Source organism: Galeopterus variegatus, unplaced genomic scaffold (assembly GCF_000696425.1).
Source record: "Galeopterus variegatus unplaced genomic scaffold, G_variegatus-3.0.2 Scaffold3417, whole genome shotgun sequence".
Lineage (NCBI taxonomy): Eukaryota > Metazoa > Chordata > Mammalia > Dermoptera > Cynocephalidae > Galeopterus > Galeopterus variegatus.
In genome coordinates, this window is record NW_007729528.1 from 64,441 (window position 1) to 90,210 (window position 25,770).

Here is a 25,770-nt window from a genome sequence, read left to right on the forward strand (position 1 = left end):
TGCTTCCAGCTCTTCAGAACAAGATATTAGAGAATTTCTTAAGGAATGGAAATCATCAAGTCGAAGGTATACTTGTTTCCCAATGTTCATTGCAGCACTCTTCACAATAGCCAAGAGCTGGAATCAGCCCAAATGTCCATCATCGGATGAGTGGATACGGAAAATGTGGTATATCTACACAGTGGAATACTACTCAGCTATAAAGTCGAATGAAATACTGCCATTTGCAACAACATGGATGGACCTTGAGAGAATTATATTAAGTGAAACAAGTCAGGCACAGAAAGAGAAATACCACATGTTCTCACTTATTGGTGGGAGCTAAAAATAAATAAATAAATTCACACACACACACACACACACAAACTGGGTGGGGGAAGAAGACACAATAATTACAATTCCTTGAAGGTGACATGACAAGCGAACAGAAAGGACATTGTTGGGTGGGAGGGGGGAGAGGAAGAAGGGAGGGAGGTTTTGGTAATGGGCCACAAAAATCAACCACACTGTATATCGACAAAATAAAATTTAAAAGAGTGAAAAAATAAATAAATAAATAATGAAAAAAAGTAAAAAAATAAAGAGAAGAGAAGAATAAAAACAAAAGGACAAAGAAAGGTAAAAAAAATAAAGAAAAATAAAAGTTCAATGTATTATTTCGATTGCTCTTTCTTTCTTTATTTTTTATCTCCCACTTGTAAGTGGGGACATGTGATATTTCTCTTTCTGTGCCTGGCTTATTTCACATAACATAATTTTCTCTAAGTTCATCCTTGCTGCTGTGAATGGCAATATTTCATTCTTTTTTATGGCTGAGTAGTATTCCATTGTGTAAATATATTACAGTACCAGATAATGTCCGTTTCACTGCCATAGGGGAGATAGTTTTTTTTTTTTTCCTGATATTTTTTCCACAAGATGAAATTTCCTGAAACATTACTATAATGGTAGAAATTGAAATCTTCTATTTAGTTATAATACACAATTAATTTTTAAAGATGCAATCTATGATTGCCCTTGGAGGAAGAACATTTTTAAATCAGTGTAAATTTATTGATTTATATAATAGAGAGCATTATGATTATTCCTGATTAATAAAAATAATAGTATAACCCAGAAACAAAATCATTTTTAAGCATCATTGTACATTGTCCTTTATATAAAACACAAGTATATTCTTGAGAAATATACAATCATTAAACATGATATTTTTATTTATACCTAATTTAGGTGGACTGAATTTCTCTTTTGACTTGTCTTTTTATTTTTTTTAATCTTGTTTGCTAAATGAAATAGTTATAATTTGGACTTAATTAAAATTTGGAGAATGAATCACAAACTTTATTCTTTCATTTTAATGTAAAGGGGCAAAGATAATTTAGGTTTAAATTAAATCTTAATAGTTTTATTATTCTGAGTTGACACTTGAATTTGGGAAAGAAAAAAGCAATAAAAGTTGTTAGTAAAGTAAAATACTAACATAATTCCTAAAATATACAAAGTAGTTATAGGTAATATTTTATTAACATGTAATAGGTAAAATGAATGTTAAGAACTGGCTTTGCTTTCAAAAATAAGGAAATTTTTGTCAAAATGATTCAGGAACCAAAAAAGTTCCGAGGGTCAATAAAATATTTTTGTTAATAAAAGGAATTTTTTTTAAAAAACTAGGTACAAAACTTACACATTTTATGGAAAGAAAACCCAAATTCTAAATTTATTCCTTTATGTATTCCATGTAACAAATGGCAGCAAACAATTTATAAGCTTTTCACATTAGGAATAAGTCCATTAACATTGGACCAACACTGTCAAAAACATTTTGAAGACAATTCATGTATTTCTTCCAATTCACTGTCCATAAGCACTAAAAACCTAGGCCGGCTGAGGTTGCCTATCTGAGACCTTTTACATGTACACTGTATTTTCAAATTTCTATTATCTTTTAATAATTATAAACCTTTCAATTAATCTTAAAATACTTTTACTTGTACATGTTTAGATATACATAAATATATATGTCTATGGGAATATATGGTAAAATAAAACCTTTTAACTTTAGCCTTAAAAAACAAATTAATCAGTATATTAAATAATATATATGCTATTGAACTTATTATGGTAACAAACTTTACAGTTTTCTTCAGAAGTAGACAAACTGTATTTATCATTCTTGTACATTTTTTAAATCTTTTCTGTAAGTATTATAGCTAACATTATCTTAATTCTTCGTATTACTTACCATCTTTAAGAAAAATTATCTACTTGTTTTACTGGGCAAAAGAAAACTAGAAGAGAGGAAATTAAGAATTTTCTAGCTATATTTGCTGTGAACACAATTTTTTAGAACTTTAACAAATTTTAAGGGAGAAAATAAACAAGTATATAATCAGTAAGACATTTGCACATGCCATTAGTTTATAGCTGTTCTACATATAAATGTTTTAAAAGCATGCTTGTTTCTTCTTCTCAGAAAATTGGTTGAGTGATCAAATGTCATTTATTAATTAACTAATTTTAATAATAGTCAAAACTTTAAATTATGAAATATTCAACCCAAATTTTATTTCAATAAAAAACCATGCTAACACTATTTTTCCATAGGGTCTGAACCAGAGAAAACGTAAAGTTGCTTTTCATCTTAAATTATATCACTCTAACTCATCCAAAATATGAGAAATTTTGCTTGAAAATATTTTAATATAAATAAACCATTATAATCAAATACCAAGAAGTTATGATCAATTAATCTCTAAAAGTTCCCAATAAAAAGGAAAAGGTAGGGACAGGATGGAGAAAAAGGAAATATGTAGGAGGGAGTTGCCTTCAAACAAAAGTAAGGGGGTTTATTGCAGTAAATATAGGAACTTATCTTTTAGGCACACAAGACAGATAATCAGTTCATGAAGAGTTTATTTTCTTTCTTTTGTTCTCTTTCTTTTTCTTTTTCTTTTCCTGTTCTAAGACGGCTCTCAAATAAACATTCTTGTTAATGCCAAAGTTTCTTCAAAATAACCATTACAACTTCAGTGGTTCCTTAATGAAATTATGCCAGTTAGATATACTTATGGCTCACAACATGAAGAAAATGCCATGTGTTTAGGTGGAGGGCCGAATAGATGGAAAACACCATGAGAACTGCAACGTTCAGTGTATTTAGTAAGGGTTCTCCAGAGAAATGGAAATAATAGGGTATATATAGATAAATAAAAGGAAGTGTATTGTGGGAATTGGTACATGGGATTATGGGAGGCTGGAAATTCCCATAATATTCCGCCTTCAAGCTGGAAATCCAGGAAAGCTGGTGGTGTAATTCAGTCTGTATTTTACATTTTCTGATATTATTCTAGTCTCACCAACTTTCTTATGCTTACAGTTTGTATGATGAATCATTACCTATATTTTTACTTTTAATGGACCTGTGTTTTTATATTTAAAAGGTGTCTCTTGTAAACATGTGAAATTAGTCCTTATTTTATATGTGGATGATTTCACTGGTGAATTCTATCAAGTATTAAAGAAAGAAATAATACCAATATTAAGCAGACTTCCTCAAAAAATACTGGAGGAGGAAACACTTCCCAACTAACCCTAATACCAAAACCTGATACTTAAGAAAAGAAAATAAGAGACCAATATCTCATTAGGAAATAGACACAAAAAACTTGACAAAATGTTAGCAAATTAAATCTAGCAATATGTAAAAGGAAAATACCTTATGAACAAGTGAGGTTTACCAATGGTTTAACATGAAAAATGAAGCAATGTGATTCACCATCTTAAGAGAGTAAGGGAGAAAAAAATCATATATGACCATTGCAAGAGATGCAGAAAAAGCACTGGACAAAATTCTAAAAGGTTTAATCATAAAAACCTTAGCAAATCTGGAATAGAAAAGAACTCCCTCCATTTTAATAAGGGTATCTGCAAAAATCCACAGCTAACATTACACCTAATAATTAATTGCATGCCTTCCCGTAAGATAGAGAATAAGGCAAGAATGCCTACTCCCATAACTCGTATTCAACATTGTATTAGATGTTCTAGCCACTGCAGTAAAGCAAGAAAAGACACAACATTTCAAAAAGAAGTAAAACCTTTCTTTATTCTCAGATTCCATGATTGGCTTTACAGAAAACCTCAAGGAATCTATAAATGCAAATTAAAACCACACTGAGATACCACCTCACTCCAGGTAGACTGGCTATAATCAAAAAGATGGTGAATAACACATGCTGCCGAGGGTGTGGAGAGAAGGGAACACCACTGCACTGTTGGTGGGACTGTAAATTAGTACAACCGCTTTCAAAAACAATTTGGAGGGTTCTCAAACAACTATAGATAGATCTTCCATATGATCCAGTAATCCCTCTTCTGGGTATAGATCCAGAGGAATGGAAATCATCATGTCACAGAGATACCTGCACTCCCATGTTCGTCGCACTCTGTTTACAATAGCCAAGATATGGAACCAACCTAAATGTCCATCAATAGATGATCGGATAAGGAAACTGTGGTATATATATATTATGGAATACTACTCTGACATAACAAAGAATGAAATACTCCCATTTGCAACAACATGGATGATCCTGGGGAAACTTATGTTCAGTGATGCAAGCAAAGCACAGAGGAATAAATACCGCATGTGCTCACTCATATGTGGGAGCTAAGAGAGAAAGGAAGGAAGGAAAGAAGACCTGACTCTCTATAGCAACTCACGTGTCGGGTCTGGAGTTAACCTTCTCACTTGTCCTCCTCATAAAGCCATCAGAACCACACCCATTATTCCATGAATAGATCAATCCATTCAAGAGGTCAGAGTCCTCATGATCCAATCACCTCTCAAAGGCTCCACCTTTCAAATACCATAAATGGATTTTCCACTCTCTGAACACTGTTGCAATGGAGATCAAGTTTCAATGAATTTTGAGGGGACATTCAATCCACAGCACTACTAAATTCATTTTTTTAGTAAATATTTAAAATAAGATCTAATGGGATTTTTTTTTCTTGTCCCATATTGCAAAATCCTCAAGGTCAGAGGCCATGCATGTGATATTAAGTTTTAGACCTCAGAGTGGACAATTTATAAAAATTTATTATAAATGACTTATCCTTGTCATGCTAAGATTTTGGAAGTCATATTATTTGTATACATGGTTAAAAAGATGTACACAATGGCCAACTGGACAGCATACTTATAATTAGGCTCATAGCTTTACTCCCTTTTTTAAAACAGAAAAGTGTAGATAATAAATGCCATGTTTTAAATTTCCTATTTATAATTATAAAAATAAGTCAGAATTGCTATTAAAGTGCTAGTGCCTCATATATTTATTTTACTTTACCCTTTTTTTCCATCTGCTAAGAGGCATTTAAAAAAAGATAGAAGGGTCTGATAAGTATTTTTGCATACATTTTTACTTAAGCCATTGTTCTACATTTTTCTTCATCTTTTTGTAGTAAAGCAAAAAAAATAGTGCAAATAAGCAAACTCATTATATTTCAAACAGTTATAATAGCATGTGGTACTATATAACATTTAGAATAGCACTAACATAAAAAAGAATACTAGAGAATGACTCATATTTGAGTTTGTAGTTTCTTGGCATAATGGAAGTTAAATGTTGACTTCTAATTTGAAAGTCCACATTTTCTAATATGGTCAGTAGGCCTTGATGTGGTCTCCTGAAGCATATCACAAATTAGCTATAAAGACAAGGAAAAGACTGAAACATGAGACAGAAAACTGATGAATATATTATGTAAAGAGAAGGATTTTCATTGGCTGCTTATGCTATGCTGCTGCGAAGAGAGAAACTGCTGTAGTTAAAACCAAAAATACTGGCCTTAGGCTTCCTATATGTGCTCCCATGACTTCAGTACACATTCCCTGCTGACTGCATTATCTCAGTCCTTGGTTCTGAAAAACCTGTATTATTTAAAAACAGTGCATCTGAATCTCTACAGTAGTGCTTATCAATCCTGGCTGCACTTACATATCTGTGAATACTCAAATGATTTGACAGCACCAGCATCTGTTTGGGTAAGTCTGAAATGGGGAGTGTCTCTGTTCTTAAGAAGCCCCACTGGTCATTCACACTGAGAACTCATACACCATGGGTGTTGCTCTGGGTGGCAGCGAGAAGCTGGGTCCACCAACCACATACCAGAGCTGTCTACATCAATCTAAAGACTGAAACTCCTAGAGAAAAACCTGGGAAAGAAGAAAGGAATGGCATAGTAGGAAACAGAATCTTAAAATAGACATCTCCCCAGGAAGGCATTACAGGCATAGACCAAAGGACCCCTGCTTATCAGTGCCAAAACCAAAATCATATAACAAAGTTTTAGGTCCTCTACCTGTTGCAATTATTGGAGGGACAGGCTCTGGGAGTAAGAGAAAAATGTTGCATCATTGCGGCAGAGGCCTTCAGTGGGAAATGGGTTTGTACCCACATGAGTAGAGAATGGGCCAGGAGTCGCCCACCCATTTTGTAAGCCAGAGCTAGGTCTGGACGACGGAGTGGGGGTAAAGGGAATACTTTAGAAAATAAGAAAGCAAGCATCATTTTAAATACTCAGTGGAGGAGAAAAGCTCTGAAAATAGTTTACTATAAAAACATTTTTGAAAAATTGGATGGCAATTAGATGAAGCGTTGTGGCCTATAAGAACAGGAGTAGAAAGCTGTAGGGCAGGACTGGTTTGAGATGAAAGAAGCAATACAGTAGAGTAATTGTGATCTAATCTTTCATGTTATTGTTGTCTAGCATTTCAGTTCTATTATTACCTTTAAAGTCTGTCCACTTAGCCTTTATTAATTTTTAAGTCGATGCTTACCAGTATGTTTCACCGATGTCTTTACTGACTTGTTTTTTGCATCCCGCTTACCATACCAGATTTAACATGCTTCTTACATTGCATCCTTTAAAGACTCTGTGAAGCAGAAGATGTCTAAACTTTTTAATTAAAATGGCTTTATTTTGCTCTCAGTCTTGAGTGATAAAACAGATGGTGGTAAAATTCTAAATTTTTACTTGCTTTTCTCAACACTAAAGATATTTTCAGTTCTGGCTATCATATTTGCTGATGTCAAGTCTGCTACCATTCTGATTATTGATTCTCTGTAGACTTCCTGGTAACTTTTAAGGATTTATCTTTATGTTTAATATTTTGTATTCTCACTACAACTTATGTAGGTGCAGATTTGTTTTTATTTATTTTTCCTGGAGTTTAAGGGCCCTTTTAATTTGAAGTTTATATTCTTATTTACCTCTGAAAAAATCTCTATCGATTCTTCAAATACTAGTTTTATCTCATTCTCTCCTTTTCAAAATCCCATTTAATATATAAACCATATACAGGAAATTATGTATGTTTCTTAATATTTCTTTCATATTTTCTATCTACTTTAGTCTGCATGCTGCATATGGGTGATTTTTCAAGACAATTATCTAATATACTAGTTCAATCTTAAGATGTACTTATTCTATTGTTTAACCTTTCAAATGATGTTTTATTTATTTTATTGAAAACATACTTAGTTTATATTTGGTTCTTTTCCAAATTCACCTAAGACAGCTAGCTAACTGTTTAGATCTATTACAGATCAGATACACATAAAACTTGGTGATTCTTTGACTATGTTTCTCCAAATGCAAATAAAAATGCCTTTAGCTAATGTGAAAAACATTTCTTAAGTTTACCCTGTAATTCTTTTTTCCAGATTTATTTAGGAACTTTATTACAGTTTGTATGATGAATCATTTAAGTAATTGTTAATATTACTTAACAATTCAGTAATAAGTTATGGGTTTCCTACTACATCCTGGTATAGAATCTATAATAAATATTAGATTACTAATAGAGAGCTAGATAGGCATAGATTCTGTTCTCACGGAACTTAGTTTCCATGAGAAAATACAGATTTGATTCAATGATTGCTGGGAGTTTTAAATGAGAACATGTTTGACATTTAGTGTCTGTCCCATTGGTAGCTGTTTACAAATTAACTATTATTAATTTTCTTAGAAAATAATACTTGAGGTGTTATGAAAAGTGGATTGTGTGGTTCCACGGGAGAATATGAGAGGAGCACAGAGATCTTCCCGAGGAAGGCCTAAGAGTGAGGCATCTACCAGTTATGGAGGGTCTGGGCCAGTCCTCTCCCGTCCTCTGCCTCACTCCGAGTCCAGGAGAAGACCTGTTGGCTGTTTCTGACTGGAACTGACCAGTGGCAGATCCTGGTTGGAGAAGAGAGAAAAAGGAGAAGCCAGAATATTTCTCTGCCACATCTCTGTCACAAGAGGCTTCACTAGCAGCAGCTACGTCTTCTCCATGACGGTTCTGGCTCTTGCCAGACAAGCCTCTGGTTCCAGCCTCTGCCAGAGGATTCTAGAAAGCTACCAGAAAATGTTGAGAAAACATTTTTACTTTTCATCTTATTATCTGTTATTACTATTGGAATGTGAGCATACAGATGTTCTTGGATCCTCTGTCTTGCTTCTCTCTACACTTTAACATCTGGCCGCACCACTTAAGTAGTTATGTAATGTTGTGCAAGTTACGTCACCTATCTGTGCCTCAGTCTACTTACCTGTAAAACAGAAATAATCACAGTAACTACTTTACCTCATAAAGTACCTCAAACGGTGCCTAGAACACAGCAGGAACTCCAAAACTGTGGGTTTGTTCTTGTTACTTTCTCAGTTTTGAAGAGGGAAAAACTACTTTTTACTGTGGAAAGTGAGAAAATGATGCACCTGCTTTGCATAACCAGGATTCTAAGCAGTGTACAGGGCTGTGGAAGGAAGGAAGCAAATGCTGAGAAGGCTTCAGGTTTTAAAGTTTCGTGTATGACATGTAAAATATAATTAAATATCTCGAATATGAGGAACCAGCAAAGGTTCTTAAACAGTTAAGGGAGATAAGTGTTTAGATGTGTCAGATGTGTCTCTTCACATTTATTTTTCAGAAAACAGTACTTGGTAGCTCTGGATAATGAAATTGGAAGGGTATGATAGTGGAGATTAGGAGGAATTTAGAAAGATTTAGTAATCCACCAGGACATATGTGAACAAGGACACCCTGGCCCTGATAGCACCTTTGTACTCACTAAAAAAAGACCCCCTTTCCTTTGTGCAGATGCAACTCCATTCAAAAGTGTATGATTAGTGAAGCGACCCCTAAACCAAGTGCGTTTAGTCAGTTAAAAAAATTGCCTCCACATTCCACTGAAAACATTTCTAGACTTTACTAAGCACCTGAGTAAGGCTAGTAAGGATAGCCTTAAAAAATGAGATGGATTTCAAAAGAGACACCCTCACAGGATAATTCTTGGCCTTTAATGACACTCACATGAAGATTAGGCTCACTCCTCAAGAAAGGTACACAGATATGAATACTTTATGAATGATGATAGGCGAGCATGCAATAAGTGATTGCAAGGTGCAGTTATTGAATCTATCAATATTTTCTGAAACAAATATTAATTTAAAGTCAGTTTGGCTATCTCTGCTAATGAAACTCAAGGACACAGCACAACAGTAATATATTACTTTATTATTTACTTTCTGCTTTCTTTTCTTAAAGAAAAATTCTTTCCCTGGGACTCTATTATTAATTTTAGTTCTTCATCATAAAAAGAGAGCAAATTTATTTTTAAAAGTGCTTTGGAATATTCTTGAAAAAATTTGTCATAAAAAGCCAAGCATCTGTGAAGTCTTTGACTGTGTTTGATACATGCATTCCTTTATGCTCTGTATGTAATTAATGTTTTTAACCATACCTTTTAAAATAAAATATAATGTTGTGCAATTTCTTATAATCAGAAAATTTTAATTATTATTTTAAATGCACCCCTAGTTCTTCAAATTTGCAGATACTCTGGCAGAATTTGGGAGCACATTGCAAGCATCATTAGTTTGGCACTGTTGATAACTTGCCTAATTTAATGGGTATATGTTAGCATGCTTTTCATTCAATTGTAGCTGCTGCTGATAGAAATGCTACCCTCACATGAAAGTTACAGCAGTTATGACAAATATGGATGTCAGTTCCAGAATTACGGGCTGAGGCCTCAAGCTAAATCATCCCTTAAGACAGTTTGGTATGTCTAGATTCATAAAAATAAGTGATGAATGTCAGCTCTTTCTAATTAGGTTAGAGGTGCCACCTGAATGTAGCTAAGTTTTGGCATAAACTTACAGGCATAAATAATAGTAACTTTTAAATATTTTATTCATATTGTTTATATATATTTCAAATGTGCATATCTATTTAAAGAAATATAGAATATTTAACAAAGTTGTTTTCCAAGGCAAGTTTAATCTAGTTTACAAACGAGCTTATGATACTGATTAAGAGGGCATTACATTTGAAGGGCATTACATTTGAAGGGTATTACATTTGCACCTAACATCAGAGCACTCAAATATATAAAGCAATCTTTGACAGAACTGAAGAGAGAAAGAGACAGAAACACAATAATAGTAAGGAATTTCAATGCCCTATTTCTAGTGAAACATAGAACATCAGAGCAGAAGATTAATAAGGAAACAGAGGACTTGAACAATACTATAGATCAAATGGATCCATCAGATATTCATTTCACATTAAAAGAATCATATACCAAGACCAAGTGAGATGTATCCCTGGAATGTAAGGATGGTAGAACATATAAAAATCAATGAGCTATACCACATTAGCAGAATAAAGAATAAAAATCACATAATCATATTAATAGATGCAGAACAAGCATTTGACAAAATTTAGCACCTTTTTAGAACAAAAATAATCCACAAACTAAGAATGACAGGAAATTACCTCAACATAATAAAGGTCCACAGCTAACATCATATTCAAAGGTGAATAACTGAAAGCTTTTTCATTAAGATTAGAAACAAGGCATGGATGCCCACTTTTGCCATTCCCATTTAACATAGTACTGGAAGAACTAGCCAAAGCAATTAGGCAAGTAAAGGAAATAACAGAAATAAAAGGCACCAAATAAATAGGAAAAAAGTGAAATTATCTCTGTTTACAGTTGACATGCTCTTATATGTAGAAAACCCTTAAAAGCTTACACACAAAGATAACTATTAGAACTAGTAAAGAAATTCAACAAAATTTCAGGATACAAAATCAACATAAAAAATCAGTCTCATGTCTATACTCTAAAAATCAACAATTTGAAATAGAAATTTAAAAAATAATCCCAATTATAATAACATCAACAAGAATAAAATTCTCAGCAGTAAACTTAATCAAGTAAGTGAAAGACTTGTTCACTGAAAACTACGAACATTACTGAAGGAAGTTAAAGAAGATTCTGTTCATGGATTGGAAGACTTAATATTGTTAAATTGTTCATAGTACCCAAAACGATCTATGGATTCAATGCAATTCTTATCAAAATCCCAATGGCATTTTTACAGTAGTTATAGGATTTTAAAAACAATTCTAAAACTCACACGAAACCACAAAGGATTCCAAATAGCCAAAACAAACTTACGAAAGAAGAACCAACTGGAGGCCTCACACTTCTTGATTTAAAAACACATTATAAAACTACAGTATTGAAACATTGTAGTACTAACATAAAGACAGAAATATAGACCAATGGAACAGAATAGAGAGCCACAAAATAAATGCATGCATATGTGGTTAGATGATCTTTGCCAAGATTACACAATGGGGAAAGGATAGTCTCTTCTACAAATGGTGCTGGGGAAACTGGATATTTTCATGCAAAAGAATAAAATTGGACCTTTATCCTATACCACAGACAAAAATCATGTAAGACCTGAAATTATAAAACTCCTAGAATAAAACACACGGAAAGAGCTTCATGACACTTGTCTTTGCAATGATACTTGCATATAACACCAAAAGCACAGGCAACAAAAGCAAAAATAGACAAGTGGGTCTACACTGAACTAAAAGCTTACGCACAGCAAGGGAAACAATGAATAGAGTGAACAGTTACAGAATGGCAGAAAATATTTGCACATGACATATCTGATAAAGGGTTAATATCCAAAATATGTAAGAAATTCTTATAATTAAATAGCAAATAAATAAATAAGTTTAAAAATGGGCAAAGGATTTAAATAGACATTCTCCAAAGAAGACATACAAACAACCAAAAGGTAGATGAAAAGATGTCCAACATCTGTAATCGTCAGGGAAATGCAAATCAAAACCACAATGAGGAATCACCTCATCCTGTTAGTATAGCCATTATCCAATTAAAAAAATAAGAATAAAAAATAACAAGTGTTGGCAAGGATGTCAAGAAATTGGAACCTTTGTGCCCTGTTTGTGGGAATGTAAAATGGTGCAACTGCTATAAAAAACAGTACGAAGGGTCTTCAGAGCATTAAAATAGAACTACGATATGATCCTGAAATCCCACTTTTGGGTATTTATCCAAAGGTATTGAAACCAAGATCTCGAAGAGACATTTAGACACCATGTCTATTGCAGCATTATTCACAACAGCCAGGAGGTGAAAAGTCTTGAATGTTCACTGACAGATAAATAGATAAAGAGAATGTGGTACATACATACTATGGACTATTATTCAGCCATAAAAAGAAGGAAATCCTGTCATATGCAACAACATGAATGAACTCTATGCTACGTAACATAAACCAGTCACAGAAGGACAAATACTAAATGATTCCACTAAAGCAGTAAAGCACATAAAAGCAGAAAGTAAGATGGTGGTTGCCAGGGGCTAGGGGAGGAGGAAATGGGAGTCGCTGTATGGAGTCTCAGTCATTCTACACAATGGAAAGGTTCTAGAGAACTGCTGTGAAACAATGTGCATATCGGTAATAATCCTGCACCATGAGCTTAAAAATTTGCTATGTGGTCAGATTTTATGTTATAAATATGTTTTTTTTTTTGTCACAATAAACAAAAGCACTGTGGGAAAAGCATAGACATGTTACTAAGAGTCACATATTTATGTTAGAAACAAGATAAAATATCAAAATTTAAAAATACAAGAAACTTCAGAAACAATATCACAAAATTTGAATATTTCACATTTATGTCTTTGGTTTAATGCTGTTACTTCATTTTCTCTTTTAGTGCATCTCTTTTTTTATCTTGCCAAAGAAAACTATACATATAAAATTCAAAAGAAATTTTTACATGACGTATGAAAATGTATCTACTGATCTGGAGTTGTGATAACAAGTCATGTTAATCCTTACTGATGTTGTTAGTATTATCACACAGATCACGTGCTAAATAGATATTAAGATGCCTGCATATCAGTGCACTTACATGGTGATGCTAACTGAAGAAGCAAAGTTACCATCCTTAATACAGAAGAATTCATTTCGCTTTTTAATTTTAAAAACTCATTTCTGAACCTTTGTACAATTTACTTATTTTGTGCATCATAGGTTCATTTCTACAGAGATGCTATTTGGCTACAAGAGAAGTTGCACATATCTTTCTGCAAACGAGTGAGAGAAAAATTGAGAAAAGTTAGTAGTGAATATGGTAACTTGCCTGCCATTGCTTCAACATTAATAAGGATAATTGTTTTAATAGAAAACAGGCTATACTTCTCAGAAATGAAATTAATATAAAAATATGTATTTTGATGATAAATTATTAAAATAACCCATTCCAGATATGTTGGCCAGTATTTCAAATAGATTGGCTTCAACTTAGGCACCCCATTCCTATTCATCATGATTGAGGTTTTCGTCTAAGACGGTGTAATTTTCTATATCTTTTAGCTAATTGGTCTCATCTAGCCAGTACTCAAATTAATCCCTGGAGCAAGTTAGGCACTTTGAAAATCTATAAACTTGCTCAGATTTCTGTGATAATTTACTACTCCATAAATGTTTAATGGAGTTAACTAAAAAATTTCACAGACCTTATACATATGCTTGAATATATTTACTACTAAGACGTGTGTAAGTTATGGATAGCATTCAAGTGCCAGTAATATAAATCACTCAAAATTGTCTCAAACGAGCCTGTTTTATTTTTCTGTACTTATCTCCACTGTAGGTAATATCAGGCTGGTGACGTAGCTCAGAGATGTCACCAGAGACTTCAGCTTCTTGCAGCTTTCTACCCAGCCATTTGGCTTTTTGTGCTCCTGCTACTGTCTGCATGTTGCATTCACCACCTGTACCATCATATCCATGTTATGAGCAGAAAGAAGGGAAAAAGCAAAGCGAAGAGACACAGAGAAACCAACAGAGCCTGTCCCTTTTAAACAGCTTTCCCAGAAACCCCTCATGACTTTGATTTACATTATTTTAGCCTGACTGGGTCACATGGCCACTAGTAGATTCATGGGAGGCTGGGAGATGGAAGACTTTAACATTTAGGCATATTACTCCCTTGAACAAAATTGGGGCTTCATTAGTAAATGACATTTGCTTGTATAGTAATTGGTAAATGTAAGAAATTGCATCTTTTGTTTTGCAAACTGAAGATACTGAAATTATGTCATACTATATGCAAATGATTTAAAACATAGTTAATAACTAAGGTCAATGCTTCCTGCAAGTTAAACCATTGAATCTTCAGTGTATGACCTAATACTGTAAATAAGAATATACCGATTTAATATTAGACATTTGAAAGGCCCACATGCTCTTAAGAATATTAGAATAGATACTGAAATTAATCCTTCATATTTACATTGTTTTTCAGATAAGGAGTCCTGTGAACTGCTTGAGTTTTCAGCTACAGTTAACAGGTGTTTTATATGTTGATGAGAATGTCTATTTGTAAAGGAAACAATAGTGGTTTTTAGCTTAGATATGATTTACATAGAAATGGGATGCAAATGGACCAGTTAGTGTATTTTTAAACTTAGAAAGAATAATAATCAACAATTTCAAGCATTCATAGCATAATAATCACCAAAATGGAAATATTTTTACTTTTCTGCCCACTTCTGGAATTTTACCTACAAACTTTAAGTACTGCTGAAAATTTGAGTTCTTAAATTTATGAGATGGTATATTACTGTCAGGTTGACCTACTGGCTTCTATGATAATAATAATAATAATAAGGTATGTAGTAACATTAACAAAACTGCACGTGCTTCAATAATGTTAATAAGGCCCGATGAGTTATCCTACAAATAGAAAACACTATGCAACATATGTTGTTTGAGTTTTACCCCACTAAGGCAGACTAATGATGTTAGAAAAAATGTAGTAGTTGGTTTAATTCCCCTATGCAGAATAGTAACTGTGCTGGTTGACTGACTCATGTATTTCCAGGTAGCACTACCTCTGAAATACACGTAAACTTAACACTTTCTAGTTTCAACTACAGGTCTTATGTTATTAAAAGTTGTGCCAGCATTTGTTTATTCATTAAATTGCAATTCGTTACATTGGATATTCACTTGTCTTAGCCACTTTGATTGACATTGAGGCTATAGTAGTGAATGAGGCTCAGTTTCCACTCTCAGGGATTTGATAGTCCAGTGTGGTGAGTCCAGTAGTGACTGCTGGTTACCAGGACCCACAGTTCCAAGACCACCATTCACACTGCATTCTAAGTGAAAGTAGCCTCCCTGTGCTGTTATCATGAGAAGGCTCTGGATTAACCACCCATGCATTGCAATAAATTTTCACTTTTCCAGTGTAATTGGAAAATGAGATTTTTCTCAAGGGGAAAAATGTTACCTCATAATGTTGTTTTGAGGATTTAATAAGATAACACATAGGCATTATACAAGTATAGGCATAATAAATTTTAGTTTTATAAGTAATGTTTCACAATTCACTTGGTTAGCAGTGTGGGATCTAGAGCCAGGTGGGCCTGAATTCGAACTTTGGCTTTGCCACTTTCCAGCTGTGAATGACCTTGAACAAGGTATTTTCTTCTTTACGAAATGCTGACCTCGTAGGATTACTGTGAGAAGTTAATAAAATATTCAATTCTTGTAATTATATATTCTCCATAAATTTTGGTTATTTGAAGCTGGATTATGAAGCCTCAGCCTCCATTTTATTTTATGGTATTTGATAGACATTTTTCTAACCATTTTATGCTACTTTCTTTGCATTTGTTGATAAAATATAGTAAGTATAATTTAAACTTTTCTTTCTTTTCAAATATCATCATTATAAATCTTGTTATTATCCTACCATAAGAATAGCTTACACTTATTAAGTGCTTACTGAGCACCAACTGAATACAAGATAAGTAACATGAATATTTTTAGTACTTTGCAATGGACACTGCTAAGCTCCCTAAAGCATTAAATATCAATGTTTCTCAATTTTTTTTCTAGGGTAGATGTCTCCCAATTGAAAGGGGAGCTATAATTCTGACCTAGAAAGTTTCTTCTACCCCCAGCTACAGTTGTAGCTAATTAATTTACCCCCATTAAGAATTGGTGTTTGGAAAAAATGTGATTGACCGATGCAATAGTTTAAAAAAAATTCCCATCCACAGGAAATCATTTAAGACCAATATAAAATTCCAAAGTTATCGAAGATATTAAGAGTTAAGCTTTTGTGTGAAAACAGGATTCTGTATTTTAAAAATCTCAAGTTGCCCGCACACCATAAAATAAATTCAATCTGTCTCCCATCTCAATCCAAAGTGACAGAGGCAAGTTCAGAAAATGGTTTCTCCTCTTGGCAGTAATCAGACCACAAAACCTCATTTAAGAAAATAATCAATTAATCTTTAGCACAAAAGCCTAATAGAGATGCCATCTGTATTATATTTTCTTGGACCGCCATAAGAAAATACCATGGACTGGGTAGCTTAAGCAACAGAAATTTATTTTCTCACAGTTCTGGAGGCTTCAAATCCAAGATCAAGATCTGGCAGGTTTGTTTTCTTCTCAGACCTTTCTTGTTGGCTTGCAGATGGCTACCTTCTTGCTGTGGCCTCACATGATCTTTTCTTTGTGTGTGCACACCCCTGGTACCTCTTTGTGTCTGAATTTTCTCTTCTTATAAGCACATCAGTCATATTAGATTAGAGCCTTCTCTAACAGCTTAATTTTAGCTGAAGTGTCTCTTTAGAAGTCCTATTGCCAAATATGAGAGCACTTCAAAATTCATGGAAAAATGAAATTAAGAAATAATATGGATATTTCCATGAACTTTTCGAAGACCCCTTAACCAGTCACATACTGAAGTATTGGGGTTAGGACTTGAACATATGAATTTGAGGGAGGGGACATGATTCAGCTCATAACACAGTCTTTAGAAATCACTTTTCTTTCATATCTCCTGGTTACAGACATTAGACTTTAGCTAAAATGCACAAAACAAATAGTATTATGAAAGTCTGTCTTTTTTGTGTTTTAGTAATACATCATGATTTTCTGATCAAGAACCTGTATATTATTTTAACAAATGTGGAGGCCAACTTATTTAAGTTCAAGATCTAGTAAAATCTTAGTTTTAGTGATGAGAGCTATTTCAGATTAAACCACTAAATTGATACATAATGTCTTATTAATGCATTTATTTATCTAACTCTATAATTTACCAACACCTGTTTGCATAATGCAAGCCAGGGTAGAATAAAATACTATCTCCTATGTTTAGGAATTATACCATTCAGTGCTACCAAACATTGCTTTCATTCAATACTAGCAAAAAGAGCTGCTGATTGGTGATTTGTAGAAGCTCCTAAATAAAATAATATTGCTAAATAATATTGCTAAAAGAATTTGCATAAAGGAAAGTATATTCAGGAAACAGGGGTTGTTTTATTTGTTGTCATTTTCATCACCTGACTTTCCTACTGGAATTGAGCTGGATTTACAAAGGGAAAGAATTTTTTCGTTTGTTTCTTTTCTTCATTTTCAGGTAGATTCTGGTTAAGACTATTCATAGGTATCTTGGTTACTGGTGTTTGTTTGGTTATCAGTATTCTTTGGTGCATATGACAGGGCTTATCATTATAGCGCTGCCAGACAGATTGTTCTCAAATTCAATCCAGTGTGCAGAACATCTGACTGGGCAACACATATTCAAATGTATATACCCATATTTACAATCGGACTTTCATTCATTCAGTATTGACTCAGAAAAAAAAAATTTGGAAATATTCACTCAGCTACTGTTTTCAGGATCCCTACTATGCTCCAGAAACAGTGCTAAGCACTGCCCCTTACTTTTCTTGCATCCTTTCTCTTAGCAAGGGTATAACCAACCTCCAACCTATCAAGTTGGTCAATTCCGTGTTTCCCAATAGGTTCTCCCCAAGATCATGAAATAGTTGTCCCTAGTCACTGGGATTTCACAGAGTAATGAATGTTTTAAAAATATCTTTGTGACAAGATTTTATTAGAATAACAATGATAAATTTACCATTTATTATCACCACCATTTTATGAGAAAGAACATTTTAATATCAAAAAGGTAGCTTAATGAAAACCTCAGTACACTGCTAATTATTTTTATTTCCCTAGTGAAAACTTTGTAATCCACAGTCCAAAATTTAGGAACCACTGATTCATAAAACAGAGCAGAGGGGGGTAAAAAAAAAGGCAATGAATACCAAGAACACTAATTGAAAACTTATATATACAATAGTGTATTTCTTCTTAACATGTCAATGATTTTCTAATTAAAACATCAAAAAAGATTATTGCTATGTCATATTTGAAAGAATGACAGTCAACTTATTTAATATATAGTAATAGATAAATGGGAAAGAATATTCTTTCAAAAAAATGTGAAGTAATCCACTTGTGGCTTTAGTTTTCTAACAAGATTCCCCAGGTTATTTAACATATTTTATACTAGAAAAATTTCTCTTAATGTAATATGTAGAATTTTAAAAGGGTTTTTCCATTAAAGAAAACTGTTAGCTCCATTGATTAAATGCTGACAAATGTCTATTATGTTAATGATAGTGCCAATAAATAATTTCAGTGACAATATAATGGAAAGCATTAAGAAAAAAAGTGCCATAATACTTTACAACATTACAGTTATTAAAAAGTAGAAGAAAAGGAAAGGAGAGGGAAGGAGAGCAAAGGGAAATGAAAGAAAAGGAAAAGAAAAATATGCAATTAGAAACAAAAATCATAATGGTCCGTTATGGCATAAAAGTCCAGTCAATTATAAACCTCAAATTAAATACTTGTGTTGCATGTGTGTGTGTTTGTGTGTGCATGTGCATGCGTGCTACTGGTTACTGACCTAAATTCACACTGACCCAATTTCTCACCAGCACTTTTGTGTTACTCATAGTGATAAATATTTCTGAGATATTATTACTCTATGATTAATCTGAAAGACTAAAAGCATAATAATATTTTTAAAGTATAATGACTAGTTAAGAGTATTATAATATTTGCTTTAAACAGCAATTTATTGAAATCTTAATAGCACTGTATTTTAAGTAGATGATTTTATGTAAAGGATTACCAGTGCTTCCAGATATTTGTAATAGGTATAATTACTTCAGAATAACATATGCAATTATATATGAAAGCAGATTAGGTTATCTATAATGTCCAATTTGAAAAGTACTATAAAGACCCCCAAGTATCCCCTTCATCCAGGTGCTATGTATCTAAACCACCACAAGTAACATACATACATAGTATTTCCCTGATGTATCTTCTGTATACAAAATATTATAAGGGGTGATATTGAATTCATTCACCACAAAATGATATTGACTTACTTAGGTCTGCAAATAATGTAGACAGGATAAAGGCAGAGAAAACACGGGAAAAGAGAAAAATTAACAAAAAGAGACCTGAGGACTCATGTGGATAGATTTTCTTTCATTTAAAAATTTTGTCTAAGAACAGTCCTGCTGAAATAACCAGGTTTTGTCATATTATCTTTCAGGCTGTTCATTTATTTCCGGTTCTTCACTAGAGTCACAAACTTATACTCCAAGCTTTTCCTAAACATTTCTGCCCAGTGAAATAAATTTCTTTGTTTCATTAATATTGAAAATGATGGGAATCTGTTAGTTAAAATCTGTATGCTGTTTTATTGATTCTTTTCAATGTTCCTCATAGCAGCTGTTTTCAACCTATCACTTCTGTACTAATGGTATGGGCATTTAATGGCTCTTTCTTGAGCCTAAAATAATAAGAACAATAATAATTCTTAGTAATATTATTTTAATATAATAAAAAAGCCAGAATTAATAGACATCATATAGTGTAGAGATTTTGGAATTAGTGGATTGTGAATCCTAAATTTCCTACTTCTTCTGTCATCTTTGCCAGCTTATGTACTTAGCATTTCTAAGGTTCAATTTCCTCATATTTTGAATACACTGGAAATATATTAAATAACTCCTATTAACTTGTTTTTATCTCTTCCAAAATAAATCATCATGACAACTGAATTCATTTGTTAAAAAAAAAAATGACTTCCATTATTGTCAGCATAAATAACTAAATACCCAGAAAGTACCTTCTCATGAAAACAGCTAAAAGATCTGGAAGAAATAGAAATTAAATTTCTTTAAATGACTTGCTATACCAGCTAGAAAATTTAGTAAGTACCAAAAGCTAAATTAAGGAGAAACCCCTAGAAGGTGGGTAAGAATTGAATATAGATTTTACCCTGAGGGCATCTGCTAAACACTAGGTACCTTGTGCTCCTGTTTTAGTATCTGGAAGTGGCCCAGCAGTCAGGAAATAAAGCTTAGATATACTTTCCAATTAGGTCCTCAAAGAACTCTCAAAGATAAATGTCCTAGAAAAATGAGCTCACTACATAAAATCACAAAACATGGGAACCATAAGAAGCATGGTGTTACACATCAGAGTCAGCTGAAACAAAAACCAGATGAATAAGATCACAAAGTCTTCAGATATGGAATTTTCTAAAATGTGTGTGTTTCAAGAAATATGGAATGAAAATGGGAGAAAAGAGCAGGAGTCTATAAAAATGACCTGTTGGATTTGTAAAAACAAGAGAGGAACAATTAAAGAACCTACAAGGTATGATGACACATCCTGGGGTTAAGAACAGCAGGAGAGCATTTTCAACCCCATGTCTAAAGGAGCATAGAAAAGGAGAGGTTGCAGGAAACTGGAGAGAACAGCAATCATCGCTATAGCAAAGGGTCAACTAAGAGGCACTGCACACTCAGGTAGAAGAATGCAGCCTCTGCTGACTCACAACCACTGATTAGCTAGGTGGGGAAATGAATACTCCCACCTCTCTCCTCCCACACTCAAATACACTGTGGGTACCTTTCATTGGCCAAACATGCCTGAACACCAGAGGCAAGGAAACTTTTTGTTAATGCATGAAATAAAGGCTACTGTCCCAGGATGCAGAGCAGAGTGGAGAACGGAGGATCTAGAGCTGCAAAAAGAGAATTCCCAACCCAAAGGATTAAGAGACATTAAGGATAGAGTGAAAAGGCCTAAATTACATTAAAATAGAATTATAAAAGAAAAAAAATGAGGAAAATCAAATAGTCAAAGACAAAATGGATAATAGTTTTTTTTATGACAGCTTAAAGACAATACATCTCAGATCCAAAAGAAAAAAAAAAAAAACGCAAAAACCCAAAGTGAATATAAAAAGAAATTCAAAATTGAAAGTATCATAGTAAAACTGAAGAACACCAAAGACAAAGAATAGATCTTGGAATCAACCAGAGAGAAAGGAAAGACTACCTTCCAAGGATGAACAGTTAAATTAGTAACTGATTTCTGAACAGGAGCAATGGAGCCATAAATGTTGGAAACAATACCTTCAATGAACTACAGAATATAACTGTCCACACTTAATTATTCATCCAGCAAAGCAATCTTTCAAGAAGAGGTGCAAAATGTAGATATTTTCAAATGAACAACAACTGAAAGGGTTAAAAATCTCCTGACTCACTTTTCAAAAAAATTTGAAAGGATGAGCTTCAAGAAGGAAAGTGATCAAAGATAGAAGGTCTGAGATGCAGTAAAGAATAATAAGCAAAAATTAAACACGTGGATATATTTAAATATAGCAATCATTATTTCCAAAATAGAAGACAAAAAAATAAAATGAAAGAAAAAAACCCACCACAATTTAAAAGAAGGGAAGAAAAATAGAAAATCTGTATAAATAGAAAGTACAACATAAGGCAGATGTAAATATAAGTTATTATCATGTAAATGAAAATATAATGTTTGGATTACAAACCGAATTTTTAAAAAGCTGGATTTAAAACACACAATGATATTATCTTCCCAGGAGACTTATCTTAAATATGGAACCCTAAACAAACTTAATGCCAAAGTATGGAAAATGATATTCCAGGCAAGAGAGCTTCTACAACTCTATTACTATCAGATAAACAGATTTTTAAGGCAAATAGCATTATTAGATCTTATGATCACTACGTAATGATAAAGTTTCATTCATTAGGATGTTATAACATCTATATACTCAATAACACACTCTCAAATTACATAAAGCCAAAAATGACAGAACTATGGCAAAATAGACTAATTCACTATTATATTGGAAGAAGTGTTCAAAGTACAGAGTTAACTAGTGTCTTTCACTAGTAAATGTGTATATTTCACTAGTAAATCAATGTATTTTGGATTAAAATACATTCTTTTCATAGCACACACAGACTTTTATATTCAATAAACAATGAATTCTGCAAAAGGTAGATGAAAGATGATGTTAGAAGTTGATAAGCACTAAGGCAAATGACGAAGTAAACCCAGGGAAAGAGGACTAAGTGTATTGGTGCAGGAGTGAGACACTGGGAAAGCTGCTGAAAGACCAGGATTAACTATGGTTGCCAGCATGGGCATCATTGATACAGTAACATCTGCACGAAGACTCAATCAAGGTGAAGAGGTTGCAGAGAGAGAGCGCTGACAGTTGCAGGCCTCGGGCAGTACTATACAGCACTGTGCATGTTTAAGTTGATTGGTAGAGAGGGGAAGAAAAGGGTGGGAGGAGAGGTTATGGGCAGCTGAACAGGCAATTGTAAGGGCTGTGGCTTTTGCTCTGAATGAAATGGGAAGTCCTCAGAGTGTTTGCAAACAGTGCAGTGACACAATCTGACTCATGATTTCAAAGGACCCTCTGGATGCTGAACTGAGAATAGATCATAGGGGAGCAGCGGTTGCAGCAGAGAGGCCATGCATGTATGCCGTAACATTCCTTTAATAGATAATGGTTTTTTTCCATTTGTCTGGCATTTACTGAGAAGAATGAGGATCAGGTGGGAGGCTAGGTCCAGCACCTGCCCTCAAGGAGGGTGACATTGTTGAATTGCTCTGGCATCAGTTAATCAAGTGAGCAGCAGTGGCTCAGAGCCCTGACTGTGGGTCAGGCAGGCCAGAGTTCTAGAAGATCCTGCTTTGCAACTTGCAGTGTGACCTTTGGTAAGTTTTTTGGTTTTGTTTTGTGTTGTTTTTACTTGTAGCATAGCTGATTGTGCATATCTGTAGGGTACAGCATTGAATATCAATACCTGTGTACAATATGGGATGCTCGAATCAGGATAATTAGTATATCCAACACTATACAACGTAATCATTTTTTGTGGCCCTTTACCAATTTCTTGTTTAATGGATAATATATCTACATAAGCACAAAAGAAGCCAATAGAAGATAGCCAAAAGGAAAGAAAGAAAAGCAAGCACCTCTGGCCACAGAGGGGGAACAAACTGAGAATGAATGCCAGGTGGAAAATTTCAAGGTAAAATTTCTCTTCACCTGGTGATATGACACTTCCTCATGAGCCCACAAATTTTTAGAAAAACCAAAAAGATTTTTTTTGATAATTCTGAAGCTAGCACAGGATTATGTGATGTCCTTCTGAGTAGTTCAGGCTGTTAGGACACTAACTCGGTTTCAAATAGGAGCTTAATTGAGTTTTTCCCAGAAACCTATCTTCCTAAATAAATGAGACATCTTGATTATTCTTTCCCCAGTAAAAGGTACAGCATGCTCCATTTCCCATCTTAGTACAAAGTAATAAAATTAAAAGTATTTTATGCTTTAAAAAGTCCTAGAAGTTATGAATGTGCTTGCAATTGTGACATTTTATTTTTCTCGTTAATGAGTCATACCCATCAAACAGTATTCACTTGGTTAATCATTAACATTTCATTTATTTTAAAAAATGCTGAGTATCTTTTGCTCTGAGTGGTCAGTGCCATATGTGACAATTCTAGAGAATTTACCAGGAGAACATTGTGCTGTCACTCAAAGAGCTGTTAGTCTAGTGACTGAGAATAATCTATTGTGGGCAGTAGCTACAGTTCAGAGATTTATCAGGAATAAGACACAGAAGGAGAGCAGGCTGAGGGCAGAGCCCCAGGGAAACACTTGGTTCTTTACATCCCTAGATTATAAAGACTATGATGTCATTTATATTCTGCATTATGGCATATATTTGGGTATTTATGCACATTTTTTAAAAATGACGTTTGTTCATGTTTGCCAACTCTCCCCATTTCATTTCAAGAAAGAAATGCAGGGTTTTCCTGCAAAAGCATTACATTCCTTCCACACACATTTTTTTCTTGTATCAAAACAGGTGCCATTTTTGATGTCAGTCCCTTATCTGTGACATAGGAAGGCTCCAAATAAAGATGAAATCATTTAGCCACGAGCAGAGCAATTCCTTCATCTACGCAGCTGTGTTCAAGCAGGAAGATTAGCAGGAATGAGAGTGTGGCTTTGCTACTGACCTTGGGCAAGTGACCCTTAATTTCTTTGCCTGTGAAAGACGAAGCCCACAGGCTCTTGATGAGGAAAATTAATGTACATGTAAAAATGTTTGACAACCACATTAGCACTCTATAGGGCATACATTTATTTCCAATCGTTCATTCATTTATTTAATCATTTCAAAGTAAATATTTAATTTCTCCCATGTCAACTTCTGCTCAAATCCAGGGTGATAAGATGTATGTGTATCCTATAATAGGATGGAAATGCAGGGGTTGGGGAGGTGGGTGAAACCATAGAAGGCTTTTCAGAGGAGAGGTGTTTCTGTATTCTGATGGCACTAGTCTTCTCATTTCATAAATGCCAGCCACCGAAAAGCATGAAACACAAATGTTAACACAGGTATCTCTTAGAGTCAAAGTATATGAGGGAAGGAGAGCAAGAATGGAGAAAGGGAATCAAACTAGGCTTATGAAACTGCATTATTAAACTATTAAAGTGCATTACTTTCTAGATGCAGATGATTATATTTCTGTATTTCACCTTATTCCAACACAAATTATTATTTATTATTTATTATTTTTTTTTTGCTTTTTGTCATTACCATGCACTAGTAATTCTATTTTTTTAAAAATTTTATTTTGTCGATATACAATGTGGTTGATTATTGTTGCCCATTACTGAAACCTCCCTCCCTCCTCCCTCTCTCCCCTCCCACCCAATAATGTCCTTTCTGTTTGCTTGTTGTACCAACTTCAAGGAATTGTAGTTGTTATGTTTTCTTCCCCCCTCCCCCCCGGTTTTTTTTTGTGTGTGAATTTATTTATTTATTTTTAGCTCCCACCAATAAGTGAGAACATGTGATATTTCTCTTTCTGTGCCTGACTTGTTTCACTTAATATAATTCTCTAAAGGTCCATCCATGTTGTTGGAAATGGCAGTATTTCATTCGTTTTTATAGCTGAGTAGTATTCCGTTGTGTAGATATACCACATTTTCCGTATCCACTCATTCGATGATGGATATTTGGGCTGGTTCCAACTCTTGGCTATTGTAAAGAGTGCTGCGATGAACATTGGGGAACAGGTATACCTTCGACTTCTGGGAGAAGCAATCTTTAATGTTAT